The following is a 23,204-nucleotide window of genomic DNA, read 5'->3' as shown; positions in this document are numbered from 1 at the left end:
TGAGAAAAATATTTTTATCGGTCAAATTTTTAAGAGGAAATAGAAGAATGTAGTAAAACTCAAGATCCATGTCAAAGAAATGGAAAAAAAATCAATATTAAAACAAAAGTTCAGTTGACTTATATACCTATAATTTCAGAGATATTTTCAAAAATAATATTTGATGTAAATTGTTCTTTATCGATCACACCATGGGAGATAAATATTTAATAGCAGCTGTTTGTTCAAAATATTTGTATATTGTTTTATCCTGATGTTTAATCGACATCAAAGGTTGAAACCCTTTTTGAAATATTTAGTAGAGTGTGATCCTAGAAAGTATAGAAATTTGATCAAAATACTTCATTTATAAGCAATATAATCATTGAATGTTTAAAGAAATCTGGCATAAAATTAAATAGAGAACATTAAAACGTCATTCTCATCGTAAATCTGTCGGAAGATATCAATGAATTATCAAAATTTTTGAAATCGTATGTTTTGAAACAACCCTTTAGGGTTAGTTTAGTTTAATTATATTAACGTGCCCTTTTTAAAGTAACACTAGCGCTGTTTTGAGTCGGACCTTGCAATTTTGAACCGCGCTCAGATGGCGAGGATGACACCTGAGCTGGTAACCCTCTCTCCAAACTTCCACATCACCACAACTGGAGGACATTTGGCCCCGACGGATTTAACTTGCACCAGACCTGCTAACATGACGTTTCTTCGGTAGAATCGAGACTCGAACCTGAAACCCTCGGGTACCGACGCTGAAACCTTACCACCGGCCACCGTGGCAATTCAAAACTTGAGGGAGCGAAGCACTTCCCGTAGTTCTATTAGTTTTAAGAACTACTTTCAAAGAAATACTGGATTTATATCTTTAAAACTCGTTGTCTTTCAAAATTTATGGTCAAAGTCAGATAGCCCTGTATCATTATTATATAAACAATAGATAGATTCTTAAGATGAAGGAAATAATGCTGTTGAATATGTTTTGCAATCGATATATAAATCAGTTGTAAAAATATAATGTGCGATGCAATTGTGGAACTATCAAAAGAGAATTATCTAAAGAAGTTTTAATATTAGCTGTATCGATAAGTAAAACCAAACAGATTAGCGATAGATTGGAAAGGTTCAGAAAAGACTGAGAAGAAATTATCTGAAACTAATTATTTTGTGAGTTTCGATAGATTAATTAGTTATGGAATAATATATTAAACTAGGACATAATTAGTTTTGGGAACTAATTATACCCTGACTTATTATAAAAATTACAACCATGGATTTTCTATGTTAACATGTTAAAATAGTATCAAAAGAGAGCAGAATTAGTTAACCTTATGATTAAAGGAGACAATACATATATTTAAAATATAAAAATTAATTCAGCACCTACATTTGATTTTTAGAAAATTTAAGAAAATAGATCCTTAAATACTAACCTAAATAAATAAAGATTAAAATATTGCACAATATGCTATTAAATTTTCAAAAAAAATATTTTTTCTAATAAAGCAGTAATAATCTAACTAAAAAGTAATTAACAATGGATGATAAGCAGCTGATAAATATAGGGAAAAGCATTAAAGATTCTTTAGACAAAAGTATATGTCATGTATAGACAAAAGTATATGTCATGTATAGACAAAAAGATATTTCTAAAGCATAAACTATTAAAATACTTAAACATAAAATAATTGAATAAAAGATTAAGATTATTATAACTCTTGAATGATTTTAACTGAAGTAACCAATTTCTAAAAAAAAATAAAATAACCTCCTGAAAACGAAATTCTTCTCTTTACCAAATACAGAATGATCCAAAAATTATCAATTTCAAATAAACCACAAAATATTGACAAATACCATTAACACAGGATGTTCAAAGGTTAACTACTTATTTAGATTATTGAGATAGTTATGTATCTTTTTCTTTTTTTTGGGGGGGGGGGGGATTAAAATTCATTAATTTTCGTTAGCCAAAATGATGTCTGAATTCCTTCAAGTATGTGAAAACTTTATAATCCGTTATTTAGTTCATTCGCTCAAACATATTTTGTTTCCCTGCGAGTGTATTGAAAAAAAATAGACAAATTTATTAAACAAATAACTCTGAGGGTCACAAACTCTGAGGGTAATGATTTTTTTTGGTGCTCACTATCCTACCAGGGTGAGAATTTTATTGTTTAAAATAAAAATTTAAGGAATATTGATCATTATCGTATACATCAGGTTGCACATGATAAAATAATCAATCAATCAATAAACACAAACAGGAAAAAAACAGACAACAGATAAACTGAAAGATGAGAATAAATGATATTTGCAAAACGAAACATATGAAAAGGGTGAAAAAAGGCAGAAAGAAGGAAGGAAAAAAGCTTTTACAAAAAATAAAAATAAAAACCCTCAATTAAATTTTTTAATCTTTTTTATTTATAAAGCGTTTAAAGATAATTCAAAAATAATAATATAAAAACCAAACATTAAAAGAGAGACGAAAAAGGGGAGTAAAAAATGGAAACATTTAAAAGCACAAACAGACAAAAAAAATAAATACAGTAATAAAAGTATGGTGGCAAAAGACATGAGTGAAAAAAAGTCCTAGTAGCTTCGAAGGCATTTTATATATGGAAAATAAAATACATAATTTTAACGTGGCAAACAGAATGAGAAAAATCTCATATTGCAAGAACACTTGCTAATTATTAAAAAATACAATTAATTAATCTATACTTATAATAAAGTTCAATGTGTGTGTGTGTTGGCGCTCTACAGGCCAGACGGTTCGACTTACAGCTACTAAATTTGGCACGTGTATACATTGCTTCCCGGTAATTGGCACTCGGAGCGATTTTTTTTGAATTTTTAATTAGAATGTTAATTAATTAAAAATAAGCTAAATTTTAGCGTTTTCCCTTTTTAATGATACTAATGTTTTACCCAACAAGTTAAATTTCTATTTTTAAGGAATTTTTAAAAATAATTTAATCATATTTTTCAACAATTTATTTCGCACAAAATAAAAATAAAATTTATTGACAAAAGCTGAAATTAAAATATAAATTAACTATTTTCCAAATTAAACATATAAAAATGTAATTTTCTGCACATGTCTGTATGAAATGAAATAATTATGAAATAAAATATTTTTTTAAAAGTAAATGCAAGGAAAATTTTTCTATGATCTTTTATAATATTTTTATTACTAATTCAATTAAACAGTTTTATTTAAGGCAAATATGGTTTAATATATACAAAATATCTACAATAATTCGGAGTCCAACTGCTAATTTGTAAACCATTAGCAGACATATGTCTCCTAACAAATGGCCTGAATTCTATAAATAATTATATTTGCGTAAATTGAGTCAATAAATGCTAATGAATTAAAAAAATTTATATATATCCTCTGCTCTGTGAATCATATTTAACAAAATATTCTTTAGACGCTAATATTTCAAATAAAAAGAGTTCCACTCCAATCAACTAAATCAATCACTACAGCTAACCAATTTATGAAAATTTCAATATCCCTGTTTAATAAAAACGGATGAATTTAGATCACTTCATCAAATGTCTCAAAGAAGTCAATCATATCCCAGAGTTTCTCAAAAGTGATTGATTTAGATTATGAAAATGTCGATTGTTCTAATATTGTAATATTCAAAACTTAATTTCAGATTTGAAGATTGAATACAGAATAAAGATACGTTTATTCATTTATTTAAAATTTGAAGTGTCAAGAATATTCGGCAGAATATGATTCTTTAGGACCAAAGGACTGTCTAAAATTTAAACTTCATATTTTTTAAATATATTTATAAACCGATAAAATAAAATATTATTATTGATATCCTTTACATCCTTGTTAAAATTAAGCTAAAAACTGAATTTTCATTGAATCCGCGAAATTTTTGTTGAATAATACTTTAAGATATTATAAATTATGAAAATTATTCCGTACTGCACATAAGACTTCAATGCCAAACTACTCTTCTTTCAGTTTTCATATTTTTTTTAAACCAAAAGACATGCGCGGATTCACTGTAAAACGTTTTTATATTACTTGCAGTTTCATCATATCCACTTTAATTTAAAATTGACTTTTACGTGTGGTAATAAAAAATGAGAGAGAGATGCATATTACAATGAACAAAACGGCTTAAGCTCTACGTAATAGTATAAGTGAATGATATGACTTTCAAAATTTGAAGCTTAAAAATATTTTGATGGAACACCTATTATGAAAACTAGTTACATAATATATTAATTGAACATTTTAGCCAGCATTAATATTGGCGAACAGGCTGGTCGTCAAAGGCGGTTAGTATTAAGTAAAACCATTATATATATAATTAAATAAGGTTATATAATATTAAATAAGACCATTTACGGAATTTATAAAGAAAGTAATTCATAAGCTTCAATTATATCAGAAAAATGAAAACTTTAATTGTAAACAAAAAGCAGCGAAAGAAATTTCAATTTTATTTAATTTATAGACTGATTTCATAAAAACTGTGTTTTCTTAATTTTTTTTTCATTCAATGTATTAATTATAAATATTTTTTTTAAAAAGAAATTTTATTTTCGATGTTAAGCGTGTATACATGAAACGTATTTCTTTTATTGTTATATAAATCTCAAAAGAATCGTCATAAGATGCATACTTCTACCTTTCAAAATACATCTATACCAAATTTTGTTTGCAAACTGTCTCTTCGTAGATCTCTCTTTCTCTCTCTCTCTCTCTCACACACACACACATACACACACACATACACAAACACACACACACACATACACACACACACACACACACATACACATACACAAACACACACACACACATCTTTATATTAAGAAAGTGACAGAAAAAAAGTAAAATCTTTCTCCAAAAGATGCGGCCTATATATAAAGTTGAAAAAAACATTTTTTTAATAAAAAATATCCATTGCTACGCTGAATTATCTATAATCGAATTATCTAAAAGCGCATGGAAGGCTGTTCCTGAAATAATTACGAGCCATCCAAGTACGAATTAATATTAAACGTGTGAAGGTCATACTCTTAGAAGAAAGAACAAAAAAAGAAAGACAAAAAAAATCCTGCCATCGTTCCGAAATGAGTCTCGTTGTGCAAAAAAGCAAACACCTGCCCGTGTGAGAGAAAGTAAGCCGAATTATAAATACCACTTATCGTCAGAACACTGGAAAATTCCTGCATTGGGAGCAGAAAATTGAATTTTTAGCTTTATTGCGTCCCTAATTCTTTCCTTACACAGAATAAAAACTTTTAAATCCGACTTTTATCGCTGAATTAAGTTTAGTACCGACTTAGTGCTGCCGGAGGACTTCATCGGAAGAAAGTGATTACGTTTCGCTGGAATAAAGTGCTGGGGAAATACTACGAAGGAAAATTTTAAGATTTGTCAGAAATTTCTTTTTAAAAGCATTGATGGGTGGACAAAAATCACAATGTTTAATCTGTTTTTGTTATTTTTTAAAAAAAAATTTGTTTTATAGTTTACAAGTATAATGCAATGATGTGCGCCTTCCTATCTATCAAATTAATTTAATAAGAGTGTTGTGCTATATATTGTAAACAAAGATGGTGTTATTTTCTTAGAAAATAATCGATCAGATATGCTGCTTAAAACGGTTGCATATTTTTTACATTCTTATGCCCGAAATCTACGTAAATTGTTATAATGATCAGAAACTTCTTTTCCAAATTTTTATAGATATCTGTATTATCTTATTAATTTATTTGTGATTGTACAATTAACAGTATTAAAATATCTTAGAGCTCTTTGAATTTTGTAGAACATTTTTTGAAAATATTATTACGAATGTGTAATATTGTTTCCCTTCCGAGTGTGTATCATTGTAAGAAAGTGCACTTTACAGATACCTTAATGGATGCTGAAGAGAGGCAATGGGCAATGTCTCTTCTTCGCATTTTTTAAAAACCATTTTGGGATGAATTTTGTGATAAAATTGGATTTGGAATTATGTCTGTCTGTGAGCTTTATAACTCAAAAACGCACTGACCTTGAACAATGGAAATTGATATCAAATTTCCTTACCATATTTGTAATCAAAACTTGGACCAAACCCTTCGAAAAGAAGTATATTTGTATGCAACAAAGTAACTCAAAAACGCGAAACTTTGTAAAGATTAAATTTAGATTTATAATCACATTTGCATATTTATATTAAATTTTGGATCCAATCAGTTATAGGAGGGACCATTTTTCAGCTTTTATATTCACGTGTTGTATTAATAAATTGGATAGATTAGTTAAATAAAATACTGCAATCGGGCATGTAGCAAAAATTATAAATTTGTGTTAAATTTTCGATTTAATAATTGAATATTAAAATGTCTAAAATGAACATTCAGTTTCATACTTTATTTTATGAAGTGAAAACGCACCATTGTTAACAATATGCAAAGGATTATAAAAGATTAAAAGAAAAAGTACTGGAAAAAGTGTATGAAAATGGAGAGGACAACACTCCAGCTAGTTTTCTGTGAAATAAAAACTTTTTTCCCACTATTCTTCATTTAACCGGATATTTGATTATCCGACTCTATTGATACCCAATTAAGGCGAATAACTGGAGCTCTGTTGGTTTACTAAAATTACAGAGAGTATTTTCTACTCTACTTTCAAGACTATATTTATATTATTTTTGTCAAAAGCTGCAAAAGCATGTATACACACAGAAAAGATGCCAAAAGATGTAAAAACTGCAAAATCATGTATACATATGTCATATATGTATACGTGTTTCATGTTAAAATATTTTATTTACAAAAAATAAATAAATAAAAACAAGATTGTTGAAAGAGCCACTTCCCATCAAGCCTTAGAAAGACAACGGAACTATTGCAATGATTAGAATACGATCACTTAACCTAGATTGTAGACAGAAGAGTGATGAGGCTTCTGCTAGTTAAGATCAGGAATCTGAATCTGAAAGGGAGAATTACTAGCTAAAGTGAGACTAACATGAGAGATTTGATGAAGTGAATTATTTTATTAAAAAATTCTTTTAATTTGTTTTTTTCCTTCAGATGTTTTTGAGTTATGTCATTGAATTTTTTATCGAGAAAAGTAACAAGAATAATCATCAATTGGAGTCTCGGCAATTCTTCAACAAACAAAACTCAAAATATTAAAACTTGTTTTAATTTATACGATACTTGAACAGCTATTTTTGATACCAGCTATTTAGTTTATTCTAATTGTCATGAATAGCAAACAAAAACGAAGGGAAAATACATCGTAGCAATTTTATCGTTTATACTTGTTATGCTGACCATCTAAAGCAGCTTTCACTATATTTATTCCCAGATATTTAACCAAATAAAGTAGGAAAAATATTGGGTTTTTTTATTAAATGAAAAGGAGTTATTGATTGGAGAGAAAAATCTTATTAAGAAAGCTATAGATATGAAAAGTACCAATAAAATTATGTATTGTTAATGTAGAGGGAAAATATCTTACTTATAGAATAGGTGAAACAATTTCGGATCGACCCATCCAAGGGTAAAAATTTACTTCTGATCTAACTAAGCTACCTTAACGTTCTATAGCTCATTATATACATATTTTTTTCGATTCTGTATATTATTCAAACTTTTTCTCAGAGAATTGGCTTTTTATTTAAAATCAGTGGTTCAAATTCTAATCTTAGGCTAATACAGTGACGCCTTATGGAAAGTCAATTCAATAATTTAAAGCAATAAAATTGCTGGCATACATGATATTCATGTCAAAGTACAATTCGACTATGAATTCTGTATTTTAAAAATGTTGAATGAACGTGATTAAATATAATTTTAATCTACTTCCCTTCAAATTAACACAGAAGTGCTAAAAATAGGATTAAGAATATATTTTCTTTCCTCTCCAAGGAACAATTAAATTTATTTAAAAATGATTTATGACGAGTAACAATAGTTACACATTTATGTAATTTTTAATAAATGGAGAGTATTTTCTTCACTAGAATTTTAAAACAAAGTGGATAAAGAAAGCAGTTTGTGAGAAGCTTTAAAGAAATAGAGGGAATGATCTCTTAAAAGTTTTCCCTGTAATCTCTAATAAATATACTTGTGTAACTTCATGTTATTGGCAAACAATAGTTACCAAAAAACCTATCAGTGTGCGATGTTTGGCGATTAATCGTTGCTATGAGGTTAATACACAACCAACAAAACACCGTGTGTATATTTAGGATCTCTTTTTTCCGATCGATTGAAAGAAAAATTTGGCGTAATTATAGTCACAAAATAGCACATCAAATTTTACAGATTTAAACCATTGCGGTTTCAAGTTATTGCATTTATGCTTGTTAAAGTACTTAACAAACAGACTAAAAACTTATCGGATTTGGTTCCAAAATATCTACAATTTATTGGTTGAATATGTGTACTTTTTCCTTTATTTATCTAGTTCTCCCAGCTTTGTTGTTATCGCGTTAACTTATACTCGGACAGAAGGCGATACAGAATCCCCTGAAATAATTTCATTCAAAATTTGAAAGAAATCTACAAATTTGTTTTAAAGATTATATACTGAATTTAATACATCTAATTCAAAGATTGTTTAGCTATCGTGTTCACAGACAAATACTCCAAAAATGTGTTTTTCGGACACTAGAATGTCTAAAAGGTGATACGTCAAAATTTTGAGTTTGAAATTTGTGATGATTACAGATTTTTTTGTTGGCTTATTTTGTACACCAGAAATAGGGTTTGTACAAAAACCTACTTTTTGAAAAACCGGCTTTCGAATTCAATATTTCCAAAAACCAGTTTTAGTCGGTTTTAGACTAATAATAATATAAAATTTATATAAAATAATTTAATTTATATGAAATAACAAAAAACGAAATCAAAGTCAAAATATATATATAAAAAAATAAGGATTACATATGCATAATACTTACACAAAATAACGAAAACTCAAACAAAAACTTCAAATAATATTTATATTATTTTCAATAATTTTAATTTCTGCTAAGAAAATGGAATTAAAAAAAAAACATAAAGTAGCCACTGTACGGTGGCTAGGTCTTGTTCTTATTTTGGACACAATATTGCCTGAAATTGAAAATACTCTTTCACTAGCTACTCAGTTTCGTTTTATAGTTTTCATGGCATCAAATAACAAATCTAAGATGTTGTTGTTTTTTATTCTTTTATTCGTGGCCTCAAATAATGAAAATTCAGCTTTCAGTGTCTTCGGATTTGTAAATTTTTCTTCGGGGTTTTCAAGAAACTTATAAATTGATTTTTCCATAACTTATTTTTAAAAAGCTGAGCTCTGATGAGTAGTTTCTTCAATTTGCCCTTCATCAGAATCAAATTCCACATACAAATTTGGAAATACTCTAAACAATATCATTCTTGATAACTTAATAATTTTCGGTTTTTGAAGATAAAGAAAGTAAAAATGTTGAAAAAATGTGTTTGCTGTCCATTGCATGAATGAATAGCAAATCAAATAAGTTTAAAATTAATTTTTACATAATAATATGAATTTTTTAAACCGGTTTTCTTAATTTAAAAACTCGGATCAAATGTGACAATTTTTTTTTTTAAATCGGGTTTGAAAAACTGTCAAACTATAAACAGAAAATAAAAAGAGAGAGAAAAGCATTTGAAAAAAAACATAATTCCTGAATGTTTCCTATAATTAAGGATCGATTATTATTGTCTGAAGCTCCAATAGGAACAAATATGTACTTTTCGCCTTATTAATTTATTATATTGTCAAACTCATTCAACAATTTTAAATATCGATTTATAAATTACAGCTAGAAAGAACTGTTTCAGAGTAGATAATGAATGGACTGACTGCTGACAAAGAAATAGTTAATTTATAAATATTTATTATTAATTCTTTTATATATAAAATAAGAGTTAACAAAGTAATTAGAAATTAAATTGAGTACTACTTTTGTTCTATTCCTAATTATTCATATACATTAGAAGGAAGGAAAAAAAATCTATAATAATGTTTCGTTTTCATTTTCACGTATACAAAGTATAGTAAAAGTATTCTAATCATCAAAAAATTTGAGCTCGTCATCTTGAGGATCTCCACGTTTCAGACTTCCTTGAATCCAAAACACAGATATTTGGAAATATATGTAGTCTTTACTCCAAAGTCGTATTTTACTATCAAATTTTGAACGAAGTCGATTAAGAGGAAATCTGGTTGTACGGATGTTTGTATATAAATTTATGCAATAATTGTAAATTGAAGAGAAGTGGATAAATGAAATTTGATAAATTCACTATCAAAAGTGTAGATATTAAAATTCGAACAAAATCCGTCAAGTAATTGATCATCTATCTATTTTAATTTCTGCATGTATATAAAAGCAATAGTTCAAAAGTGTAATAACGTAGATAAATGAAATTTATTTCACAATTTTAGCGTCTATAGTATAAATATTTATCAAATTTTAAAGTACATGCATCAAAGAGTTTAGTGTCTTTATTTTCAAATAATCTAAACGCAATGACATAACGTTATTGGGAAATAACCAAATTACCCGAAAATCAAACCGATATAATGGCGAACGATTACAGCTTTCTGTATGATGGAACATTTGAGCTCGCCCCGCATAGACGTATGCACCATCATCGGGATAGGGTTTGTAGACCCGCATCTTAACTGGACAAACTTGGGACAATATGTATTATATATATTAATAATCCAAAAGCTATCTCTCGACTTACCGAAATATATGGAGATCTTGGATGACTGTCACTACCCCAATATAGAATTGGAAACTAAGGTTGAGTCTCAATAACCATTATTGGTAACGATACAACGTCTCTCGCAGCAAGTATCTTCTAACATGGAAGTGAAGATATCTAGACCTTGCAGCCTTAATGAAGCCATTCAGAAAGCGAAATCCAATCATTCTATAGAATGTTTCTCATCCTCATATCTGAGTTCCCCCAGATTTGATTTAAATATTATATACATATAGATTATTCAAGAATATGATACCCATATAGGACTTATTATTGCATACTCACAGATTATAAAAAAAATTTTGTCCAATTAAATGTATGTTTTAATAAAATATAATAATGTTATCTAAGGAAATTTATTATTAATATTACCCGATTATTATTATTATTATATTATATTATATATTATTAAAGAAAATATAATGTTTAATTAAACAATTGTTTGTGACAGTTTAAGAACTGTTAATTTACAATGTCAATTATTTAAGTAAATTGCAAAATATGCTGTAAAGTGAAAAATAAAATAGCCTCAGATCACTTTTTTTTTATATCAAGTGAGAAAGTCCTCCTACTTGTTTCTTCTAATAAATAGAAAATTAATAATGTTTAATTCCTTTTATATTTATGCCAATTCATGTCGCAAATCATAGGATTAAAATCAAAATATGACTTTTCATCTTGAATACTTCTACAAACCCTTTCCAACCGACCAGGGCTGAGGAAGAACTTTTTTCCCCTTTTCGAATTTTTTCAAGAGGGAGCCCCTGATTATGCTGATGACAAATGGGCGGGAATTTCGCAAAGTGCGGAAGCGCTGGAATGCCGAGATAGTTTGCGAGGCTCCTATAAATGAAAATCGTTATCGCCTAGCGCTGTGGGCTTCGCATATCATCACCCGGTCGCTAAATATGCTTTTGTGCCACCATCCAAAGAAGACTGCATTTTCCATCAATTTTGCTCGCTTAGGGAAGTGAAAAAAGGTGTTTGATTTCATTATTATGTTCTCAAATATGATTGGTACAAAAAAACCGTAAGGGTGAGAAACTGTTTTCTTTTCAATTTTCTGAATAATTATACACTGAATTATGTGTATTTGTATAGTATGGCAACTAGCAATGAAAGATTTATATTTTTTGTATCTTCTTTATGGACAAGAGAGTTCAAATTTTGATAAAAGAAAAGACAGTCTTTGGAAAAACTCAATCCGAAATTCGACACAGATCTCAATCCACGAATTCCATCCAGTCAGCTTGTTGTGTTTTTGAATTATCATATTCACATGCTAACGACAAAATTCTTGTACGTGAAATCCGTCTGAAATTCACCGGAAAAATTAAATTTTCTTGCATAGACCAAATAAATATTTCATCCTTTTAGCTTGTTAAGTTCTGGAGCTATTGTATATAAAAAAAAAGTACACAAAAAGTAAAAATTTGACCTAATAGTTTTGATTAATTTCGAAGTTTCGGTGGCGAAAAAAACCATTTTTGGACTTTTATCTAACTGTTCTACTCAAGACAATAACGCTAAAATGCAGTGAGGAAAGTAAATGAAATCTGGTATGTTAATTATAGACCCATTTATTGAGTGAACAACTTCAGTATTCACGCAATTTCCTTATCTCATTCTAGGTTTCTTTTATCTTATTATGAAACTAAGCGAAGTAGCTGAATTAATATCATCTCGATTTTCTCATATTCTAAACATAAGGGATTCTGTTCATTTCCCTTTAAAATGTTTGTGTTTGCGCAGTGTATCACTAAAAATGCAACAAAATCCACAATTGAATAAAATGTTGGAACAATATAATACAGCATATTGATTCAATGTTTCTTCATTGTTGTTTATGTCATATTAATTCTGAGGTGTTTTGTGTTTCCTATTATAATGAAAATAATTGATTGTAGATTTTCATATGTTATATTCGACATTTCGAAGACATTCAAATAAAGTTTTAAAAATTAAAAAAAAAACTTCTTCCAAAATTTTGTATCTACAATATCTAATCAAAGTTTGATAAAAATTTAATTACAAAATTTTCAAAAAGGTTATTTAGATTTATCATTTTGAAAAAATATATATATTTCATTGCCTACATTGCTATGCTTTGTTCGAATAACCATAATACATTCAAATACTAACGAATATAACCAAACAGACAATCAACGAAATGACTGCTTGAATAGTAAATTTGTTACAGATAAATAAAGCTCATGATAATACCACATGTCTAACCTCATTTGACTCGGTAATGCTTTTATTTAATTACCTTTCTCATATATTCTAGGACGAAGTAGATTATCAAGTTCATGGTAGGAAAAGTTTTTTTCAAATTTGGCTGAGTTGGATTGCTTTGGAGATCTTTCATACAAATCGAGGAAAGTAAATAAAATTTAGCTGTATGAAAACGATAAATTAAGCTGAATTCTCAGTTTTCGAAGCATCTATAATTTTATTTTGTATTTGCACACTGAACAATCCAGAAACAACTTCTGGCTGGATTTGCTTACTGACTGTACAAGAAAGGAATTTTGTACAAGGAAGGAATGTATTACATGGCAAAGGTGAATGAGCAGTATTTAAAACTCTAATTATACTTTTTTATGAATATGTATGTACGGTTACTGTACTATTAGGAATTTTTTCATTTAAAAATATTCTGGATATTGTAACGAGTCAATAATAATAAAGTTTGTAATAACGTTTCCCTGCGCAGCTAGTCTCATAAAAAGGAAGAGAGATAGATATCCATATCTTTTTAATGAGTGCTGAATGATTGCTGAATGTTTTTTTTTTTCGAAAACCAGCTGACGTCACTCCGAAACTTTCTTGAATATTCTCTAATAAAGATATTATCCCCTTCTTCTCCAAATAAAACAGATGTTGAGCAAGGCTATGTACATCACAAGTGTTTAGATTTTTATTTCCAGAGATATATACGATTAAGCGTTTTGTGTTCCAGAGTAAAGAACGAAAACCATAAATGCATTTCGAAGTTTTTATTATCTTCCAGTTGGAAACAAAGTTAGAACAAAACTACAACTTTTTTAACAAGATTTTCATTTATTTAAGTTCTTAGGTTTTGAGTTATCACTCTTACATCGGATGCAAAAATTGCATGTAATGTGTTAAAGATGATCAATCTTTTAGCACATTTGGTTTGAAATCTGATAAATATTTATAATTCATGTGCTAAAACTATGCACCAAATTTAATTTATTCAAGTCACTGCATTCTTCAGTATTGCCTTTATGTGCTCGTGAAAGTAGGCTTACAGACGACTGAATTATCTTCGGTTTTAGCTCAAAATGTGATTTTGATCTATAATTTAGGTGCCAAATATGTGTAACAAGTTTTATCTGCTCTATCTCTTCACATTTTGTAGTTTCGAATTCACCTGCTATTAGAAAACCAGACTGATAGACTTCCTGCAAATAGATTCCCTTCAAGTTTTGATAGAAATCTATAAGCTTGATTCTCTTGCATTGCTCTCAGACCTTTTCCATGCGTTTGATTCAAAGTAGATTTTTTTAAAAAATTATCTTGTTCATAGACAAACAAATAAACGTATTTATAAAAATATGATTTTGGACCTAGGGTGGTCCGAAACGATGAAATTTGTCTAAGTCTCAAGGAAAAACTTTTTGATGACTACAATATTTTGTCTTCATATACTTCATATAAGAGTAAGTGAAAAAACAATAGTACGAATCCAGCAAATCTTAAAAGAATTGCACTCATGCCAAAAATAAATTAATAGTTTTAAATCTTCAATAAATTATTAATAACATAATTTTTTTTATCTTCTACGACTTTTGTCATATATTTCCTTATAATATTGCCGTAATATTTTTTTAAATAAGTAAATCGTTAAGCCTCATTTTTTAAATGTTTATTGTCTTTGTTGTATGAAAAAATGGATAAAAATACTTTTTCAGAATTTTCTAAAAACAAAAATTAAACTAAAATAAATTATTAACTTTCTGATTAGGTAACAAATAGATTAAAATTTGAAACTACAATAACAGCAATTTAACGGAGTTCTAACAGGGGCGTGGACTCATAGTATTCACAGTCTGGTGTGCTAAATTCGGTACTGACTTGGACTTTAACATGACATGTGTGCAGTTTCATGAATGGAGGAAATACAAAACCTAGTGATGAAGTCTAACGCTTGTAGATACATTTAATGAACCTACTCACCGCCTATTCATAGAACTTACTACGTAGTGCAATAACTAGATTTCCAACCAGTAACAGCGTCTTATTGACCAAGAAATCCCTTCTATGATGAAAGATGCGTCTTAAATAGGCATATTTAATTAAAAGCCTTTCTCCAAGAGTTCCTTAGCATCTTAAAGACATAGACAAATCAAATTTGATAGTGCTATCTTAATAAGCTAATTCACATTCATTTTCATTTATTTTATATATATATATATATTCAGAGAGTGCAATTTTAAAATTGCAATTCATTTTTCTTTTTCTTCATTTTTTTACTTGATTTTTTTTTTAATTTCTTGTATCGAAATAATCGAAATACGCAGATATAAGACGTTATAAACATCAATTAATACAATATCAGAATTTCGACGAATCTTCTTTTCGTTATCTTTTTGGTTTTATCTGATTACCTTTCTCTACGGAAATAGTTTAAAAAGCATTATGAACTTGAGGGATGAAATTTCATGTACAGTTTTTAGGACAAATTTGTAGATTTCTTTCAAATTTTGAATAATATCCGGCATTCTGAGTTCTATCTGTCCGACCGTATGCAATGAACCATGGTAACTCAAGAACACAGGAAAATTGGTAAGTGAAGCTTGGAATTGTGACAAATATAAAACATTAAACTAAATTTCTCAAAGGATCGACTGTGCAAAATTGAATAAACACAGAAAAACACAGAACACAGAAAATTGCATTAGCAAACAAGCAACATAAGAAAGGCAATAAGGTACGTAAGTGAATCTCAATCTATGAAATTTACATAAATTTTATTTTACATACATGAAATATAAAAGAAAAAGCATCGTAATGATCAAAAATTTCGAACTCCAGATTTTGACTTATCTCCACATTTCAAACCTCCCGTAATCAGCAAAAAAAAAAAAAAAAGTGAGATTATGAATCTTGATCTATTTATCTATGAACATAATAACTAAAAAAATATCTTGAGTTAGATAAATGAAATTTGGTATGTCATCTTGTTACGAAATTTGTAGAATTGCATCAAATTTTAAACAACATTCCTTCAGTAGAAAGTGAATTGTTTATAAAAATATGATACATGATATCTATCAGTCATAAAGAATCTAAATGAACACAATTCGATACACTGATAAATAATCTTTTAAAGTGCAAACCAGTATAAATTTGGAACCAAATTGTTTATCGTCTGTTGATCTGAAAATTCTCAAGCATGTAAACTCGCTAACTCAAAAAACAGCCCGAATTCGTAAAGCAAATTTTTCGAATTATGTATGTCTGTTTATGAGCAGGATAATTCAAAAGCGCTTTCAGATCGAGAGATGAAATTTTGTAAATGGAATTAAGATTCAATTTCTAGATTTCTATCAAATTTTGAATGAAAACTGTCTATTTAGGTGTTCGAATGCATGTGAACTCAATATACACAAAATATAAAGAGATAATTAAATATTGTTTGACACACAGATTAAGAATCCTAAATACAGATTCTTGTCAAATTTTGGACCAGTCTGTAGATCAGTACCGTCCCATGTATGTAACAGCAATAACGCATAAATTAAATAATTTTAATAAATGAAATTTGGTATGTAATCTTATGAATACACTGTGTTCTGTGTCAAACTTCGGTTTCAATGGCTCGGAAAAAGAATGCCTAGAATACATATTCTGATCATGAATCCAGTGAAAACGCTAAATTCATATCAAAGATCTATATTTCGTAACTATTGATCGCCATTGCCAAGTGAAACGTTAATAGAATATTCAAGGACCATAAATTTATACATGGGGGGAGGGTGATAATACCTTTATTAAAGAATATGCGAGAAATATTCGAGGAAACCACTCCATCTACTTTGTATATATGCTTTCGTCAAATTGAGTAATTTAGTTAATCCATAGAATTCTTAGTTATTTTATGAATTAATTAATTGCATTCTTAGAAATAACAGATTTCATAATTTAAATGATAACATATATAATAACATGATGCAATACCGCAAGATAAAAGCTCTTATCTTTAGGTGGGTAATTCAAGCGCCAAATTAATAATACTAATGATTAAACTCAAACTGGAAAAATTATTATGAATCATTATTTCTTTCAATAAATAAAAAAATTATGTTCCCGACATTTTCTAACATATTTAATACATTGATTAAAATTTTAATTGAAAGTTTTTCTAAAATTATGAAAAATAAAATGCACCTAAAAATTGAAGTTTGTAAAAGTATTCATTTGAGTAATCAAAATTAAGAAAAATAGTTTTCATTAAAAAAGACAAGCGCATTGTTTCATAATAGGAAACTTTACATGTTTAGTGTGTGATTGAGAACGTTACATTCAAGTATAAAAATTAATTAAAATATATGTCAAATGAAAACCAAGAAAATACATGAAGCTTCTCAGATATTTACGAAGAAATATCTGAGAAACTTATCTCACAAAAATAATTTTTACACTGAGTTAAAACTAAAAAAAGCATTTTTTATATATATTTACATTTTATTTCTGTTTAATTTATTTATAGACTTTTAATTATTTAATTTAATTTGAAAGATAACCCATAACGATGTTTTTATTATTACGATGAAGTTAAAGTTTATTTCATTGCTCCACCAAATATTCATCGTGTCTTTTTTTCCAGGGTTAAAATTAAGACAAAAATTGCTCTATTTGGGCATAAACTCCAAAGCAGGTTTTTTTTTTTTGTTTATACCCTTTTGAATTTCAATGTGCATTAATTTGTAATAGATTCAATTAATAAAATTCATATTTTTCAGTCTCATCAAACAAAAGATAAAACTTTAAATAAATGTTTTCCACATAAATAAATTAACAACCAAGAAAACTAGACAAAAAAAATTAATCCCAAAGGCTGCTATTATTTAACATAACCTTAAGAGGTTGAATGGAAGGTCAGTGAAATAGTCTTTAGAAAGAGGATATATTGACCCAAGTATCTAAAAATAGGGATTAAACATCACATTAATTATCATCAGTGATTTCTTCTTGTGTTTATGTTATTCCATTCGCAGTAAGGTCATATTCAGGGTTAACTTTCCAGAACCGAAAGGCTTTCACCAAAAGGCCTTTAACCCGGGTACACACTGCGTTCTCCAAAAATAAAGCCGATCTATTTTATCCTCTAGAGTGTTTCACGAAACGATAATGAATCGCAGACGAGCGGAATTAAAATCGCCTCGGGTCTGTTATCGTTTGGCGGGGATGGAATGTAAAACCTGCGGGGGTTGTGGCTGGATCCGATATCCCAAACAGAATTATTATCCCCTTCCATAATTAGGATGGCAACAAAGATGCTGACGTCACCTCAGCTGTCATCCATCAAATCCCGCGTTCTCCGAATCCCGGAAAAACAAAGCACCCCTTTCGTTCCTCCCCTCCTCCTCCGCGATAAGACTGCTCCTCTCTGGAATAATCTTCAACTCTGACCTTCGTACTTTTCCTCTGTGTGCTCCTCTGAGAGGATTATTAATAATACAGACACCTCTGAGACGAACCTTTTGGTTACTCAGAAGGACTAATCGGCATTAAACCACAGAAAAAAAATGAATTGAACAAAAAAACATTTAATATAATATTAGTGAAAAACTTGTAAGATTTTTATATAATAAATAAATTTATAAAAGCATTAACATAATTTAATAAAATAGCTTTAATACGATAATTTCAATTGAAACAATTTTAAAACATTTATAATTAATCTATTTTTTAAAAATCTATACTTTTATCTTCGATTTATAATTATTTATTATACATTTTAAGAAATATCGAAAATATTTTTCTCATTCCCTACTAGATGGGATCATATAGAAGCTACTGTAGGCAATCATAGCTGGCCTATTTTTTAAAGTTTGTTAAAATTGATAAAAATTATAGAGAAACTAAATGTATCTCTGAAAAGATCAGATTTTGAATTTGAAGATGGTGTAAAAGTGTAAAGTGTAAAAGTTTTGAATTTGAAGATGGTTTTTACCTGACAACAGTTTCAGAAATTATCACTGCAATCACCAGTATTTCGTTTCATTTTTTTTAATTAATAAAAGCTTAATTGCACAATCGAATAGCTAGAAAGCATACATGTTCTTTTTCACTTTTAGCTTTGATAGAGACAATGAACTTTAAATACGGACAGCTCTTTTATCTTATAGATACCATTATCGTCATAAAAATGCTCATAAAATCATTTCGAAAGTTTTAATGAAATTTTGCTAACCTTACTCATGAAGTTTTGGATACATTAATATTTTAACCTCTTAAAAAGAGCTTAAATAAAACAAAATCAGAACAAATGTGTGTGTAAAACTTGTGATATAAAAAATATATAATGAGCATGCATTCCATTGATCTCATCAAGGGCATAATAAACTTGCCGACACCGATAATTAACGCTGATCGCGATGGCGCGAAACTCTATCTGTGATGTTTTAGGATCTTCTCTAAAATAATGGCGTGTCACATGCTTCACGATTAGTTAATCATCACGTTTTAAAATGCACTTTCAAATGTCTTTATATATAGAATTATGTATATAATTCCATGTGTAATGTAATTTCCTTTATACTTGTTATATTATTTGCTTTTATATTTAGTTTACTATATTTGATTGTGTAAATAAGGTACATGGAATGACATCTAGCTCATAATGGTTCAAAAGTGTTGTTAAATAATTATTCAGAATTCCTGATGAGTGTAGTGTGTTCCAAGCAGAATTGCTGTGCCTCAGTAACTCGCTCAAATGGATCGTAAATCACTGTACTCTGTCATCCAGGTTCCTTATTTGTACTGATTCTCTCTCATCCTTATTTTTGCTTAGTAATATTTCTTCCTGCAACAAAATTGTAGTGAATTTTCAAATCACTCTTTACGAGCTTAAAGCAAGAGGAATTAGTGTCTGTTTTTCTCATTGCCGAGGTCATTCTCTCATTTTAGGGAATGAAAGAGCCGATTGGCTTGCAAAGCAAGCTACAAAACTAAATATCATTGATCCTGTGAGCCTCCCCAAATCTCATATTCGTAATGAGAATCACAAAAAGACCATTCTCTTATGGAACGAGCTGTACCAAAATTCGTCAACTGCCTCTTTAACCAAATTATTTTTCCCCACAATTTCTCAAAGGTTGAATAACAAGCATTTTTTCAGTGATTTTCACTTAACAAAATTTCTTATTGGATACGGTAATTTCTATTACTATCTCAAGAAATTTGGATTATCGAACACTGATCTGTGCTCTTGCAGCGTGGGTGGAGTTCAAAATGTCGAACACTTGCTTTTTGATTGCTCCAAACTTACTGGAGGGAGAAGAGATTTTATTGTGGATCTCGATGCCTGTAATATTAAGTTTCCACCTCCGCTTTATGCTTTGGTCGACCACAAAAGGGCTTTCTTCTCATTCTGTAAATTTATTGACTTTGCTGCTTCAATTTTTAATTAGCTTTGTTGTTTATTTTTTCTTGTTGTTTTTATCCTTATCTTTATATGTACATATTTTTATCTATGTATGTAGTTTTTCTACTTACCTCTGTAAGCCTTGTACTGTACTTTGTGGTGCACAAGGATTGGCTTATTATTAATAAAAAAATTATTATTATTCAGATTAAATTTCTGTGGAGGCACTATTTTTCTATTTACCTTGGGCATAATTTCATGTATGTGCCTTTTTGACTTTAGAAGAGATGAAAATAATTAATTTTTAAAAAAATTTCTTAATTTTCATTGGTTATTGCCACCGTTTTTAAGGAATTCCAATGGCTATAATATTTATACATTGACTGTCAGGCCAGTCCTGAAAAAAATCCGATAATCACGAGCTGTTTCGTTGTTGCCATTCAATGAGCTTACAATAGTTCTGTAATTAAGATGTTGTAATGCTTGAATTTTCCACCACTTTTACTTTCTCGTATACGTAGTATAGAGAAAATATAGTAATCGCCAAAGTATTCAGAATCGAGGTTTTGATGAATCTCCATGTTTTTGGCCTCCCTGAGTTCGGAAAACACATTTTGCAAAATATTCGACTGTCTGTTTGTGTCAAAGATAATTCAAAAACATCAGATGGATGAAATTTGGCATACAGTTTTAACACCACATTTGTAGATTTCTATCCAATTTTGAGCAAATTACGGACAGAGGAAGTCTGTCTGTCCGGTGTTCGAATAAAATTTAACACAATAACTACAAAACGATGAGATCTAGATAGATAAAATTTGCTGTATATGTTGAACGTTGTTGTGTAGAAGCCATAAAGTAAACATTTTAAGCCAAATTTAACAAGGGTTAGATCGTCTGTCGGTATGTACTATCAGAAACATGTAAACGCGATAACTTAAAAACGCAATGATTCAAAAATATTAAATTTGGAGTGGGATTTTTTTTATTACAAATGCAATTTTGAGTTACATTTTTGTTTCAATCGATTGTGAAAACGTGTCGGTTCGATTTTTGGATACTATTAATGTATACCAGGGATTGATTGCTAAAAACTTCCCCAAGGATGACACGATAGATTCAGTATAAATGTCAAATTCACTCCAGAAGTTAATGTTTCGAAACTATTGTATTCCAATGGTATGTAAGGCGTTCTCTGGTATGGTAAGTTTATTAGAGAATATACAAGAAAAAGTTTGGGAGACAATTCCCACTGATTGCTACTTTTTAGACTACAAAGGAAACACTTTTGTTTTCATTTAATAGAACAAATAAAAAAAATAATGAAAATATCTTTTTTTTTTCATTTTAATAATTTTTTAGTTAAATTACTTATCGCCATTTCATAATTTGACTCTACATCGATTACTTAACTAACTTTATTTCGGAATCTCTACAATGAGTGACAAACATCAATTTAAAATTAGAAGCTGGACATTCACAATTATAAATTAATAAGGACATTTTAATTCAATATGTATGTAATATAATAAACTGCTATGGAAACCATTGTAAGTATTTAATAATGCCTTCCCCCAATTTCTTGTTCAATGAAAATAATCAAAAGGATTTTTCCAATTCGAAACCATCTTCATAATCTCATGATTAAATAATTGTAAGGATGAAAAAAAATCTTGGTCGTTTCTCTCTCTCCCCCAGTCTTAATTATGAGTCAAAACTGCATATCTCATACCAAAACTTTAGTCTTACTTGCCAATTGTGGAAAAAAAATTATTAGGTCAAATCCTATTCTGTCTCTTCAAGGAAGTTGGCGTTTTATTCCGTTGATTGTGTGAATAGCTTGCGGATGGAGAACGGAGGAAGTGCGTTTTGGGGTTTATCTTTCTGCTTTTGGCCCACTATTTGTTCCCCTCTGATCGGAAAAACAAAGAGACTCAATAATGGAGAAGCAAATCTTGTTATACACAGAAACGGCATTAATTGTGGAAGACGTAAACTTTGACATTTCGGAAAGCTTTTCTTTGACCTCCAAACTTGGATCGAAAACTCTATTTCCTGCCAAAAATGCGGGCTCTCTAGAAATAATGACCACTCTGAAAGGTTGGCGTGATTTTTATTTGTATTTCAATCTTCGTAGACATATCTTCTCCAAGAAAGAATTTAAAGTGAAATAGTCAGAAAGTAAATACTTCCTATTGCGGAATTTACTTCGTCTTTAATTTAAATTAAATCTTATGATTTTCCTTATATTTTTTTAAAATTAAAATAAGAGTTTATTTATCAAAAATAAGATCACGTAATTTTTTTTAAAAAAAATAATTTTCAGATCATTTATAGCAAAAGAATCATATGTCATTTTTGTAGTATTCAAATCGATAATAGTTAAAAAAAGAAATGTAATATCTCTTCAGAAATCTCCTTAGTTCACTGATAATTAACACGTTGACTGTCCCGCTGATTTTCTTACAATGTAATTTATAAGGGTTCCCCGATCACCAATGACCCCCACGGCAGTCAAAATGTTAAGCAATTTTCAGCGTTTTTCAATTGCAACACAAGTTGAACAACAACAATAATTTTCCGCTGCATCAATGCTTCAATAACTTCATTACATAATTTTAATTTAGGTGTCGCATTTACTCACGTTTTAGGTATTGCAGAATGAAGCTTTTATGATTGACAATATGTAGAATAAGAAATGAACAAGGAATATTTCTATAGACACATATCCAAATTAAACTCTTGCTTGAATTATGATGCTATATTGTTTTAAATTCCTATTACTTCAAGAAGTTTGGTATTATTAGTA

The 23,204-nt window shown here is 29.0% G+C and overlaps 1 protein-coding gene across 1 annotated transcript in view; it reads right to left on the bottom strand.

The window, feature by feature from the left end:
• LOC129984978 (potassium channel subfamily K member 13-like) overlaps nucleotides 1-23,204 on the bottom strand; it is a 188,643-nt gene that overhangs the window by 97,423 nt on the left and 68,016 nt on the right. The window lies entirely within an intron of this gene.

The sequence above is a fragment of the Argiope bruennichi genome, chromosome 9 (genome assembly GCF_947563725.1).
Source record: "Argiope bruennichi chromosome 9, qqArgBrue1.1, whole genome shotgun sequence".
NCBI lineage: Eukaryota > Metazoa > Arthropoda > Arachnida > Araneae > Araneidae > Argiope > Argiope bruennichi.
The sequence above is the reverse complement of the archived record's forward strand: the minus strand, read 5'-3'. Positions and strand labels throughout refer to the sequence as shown.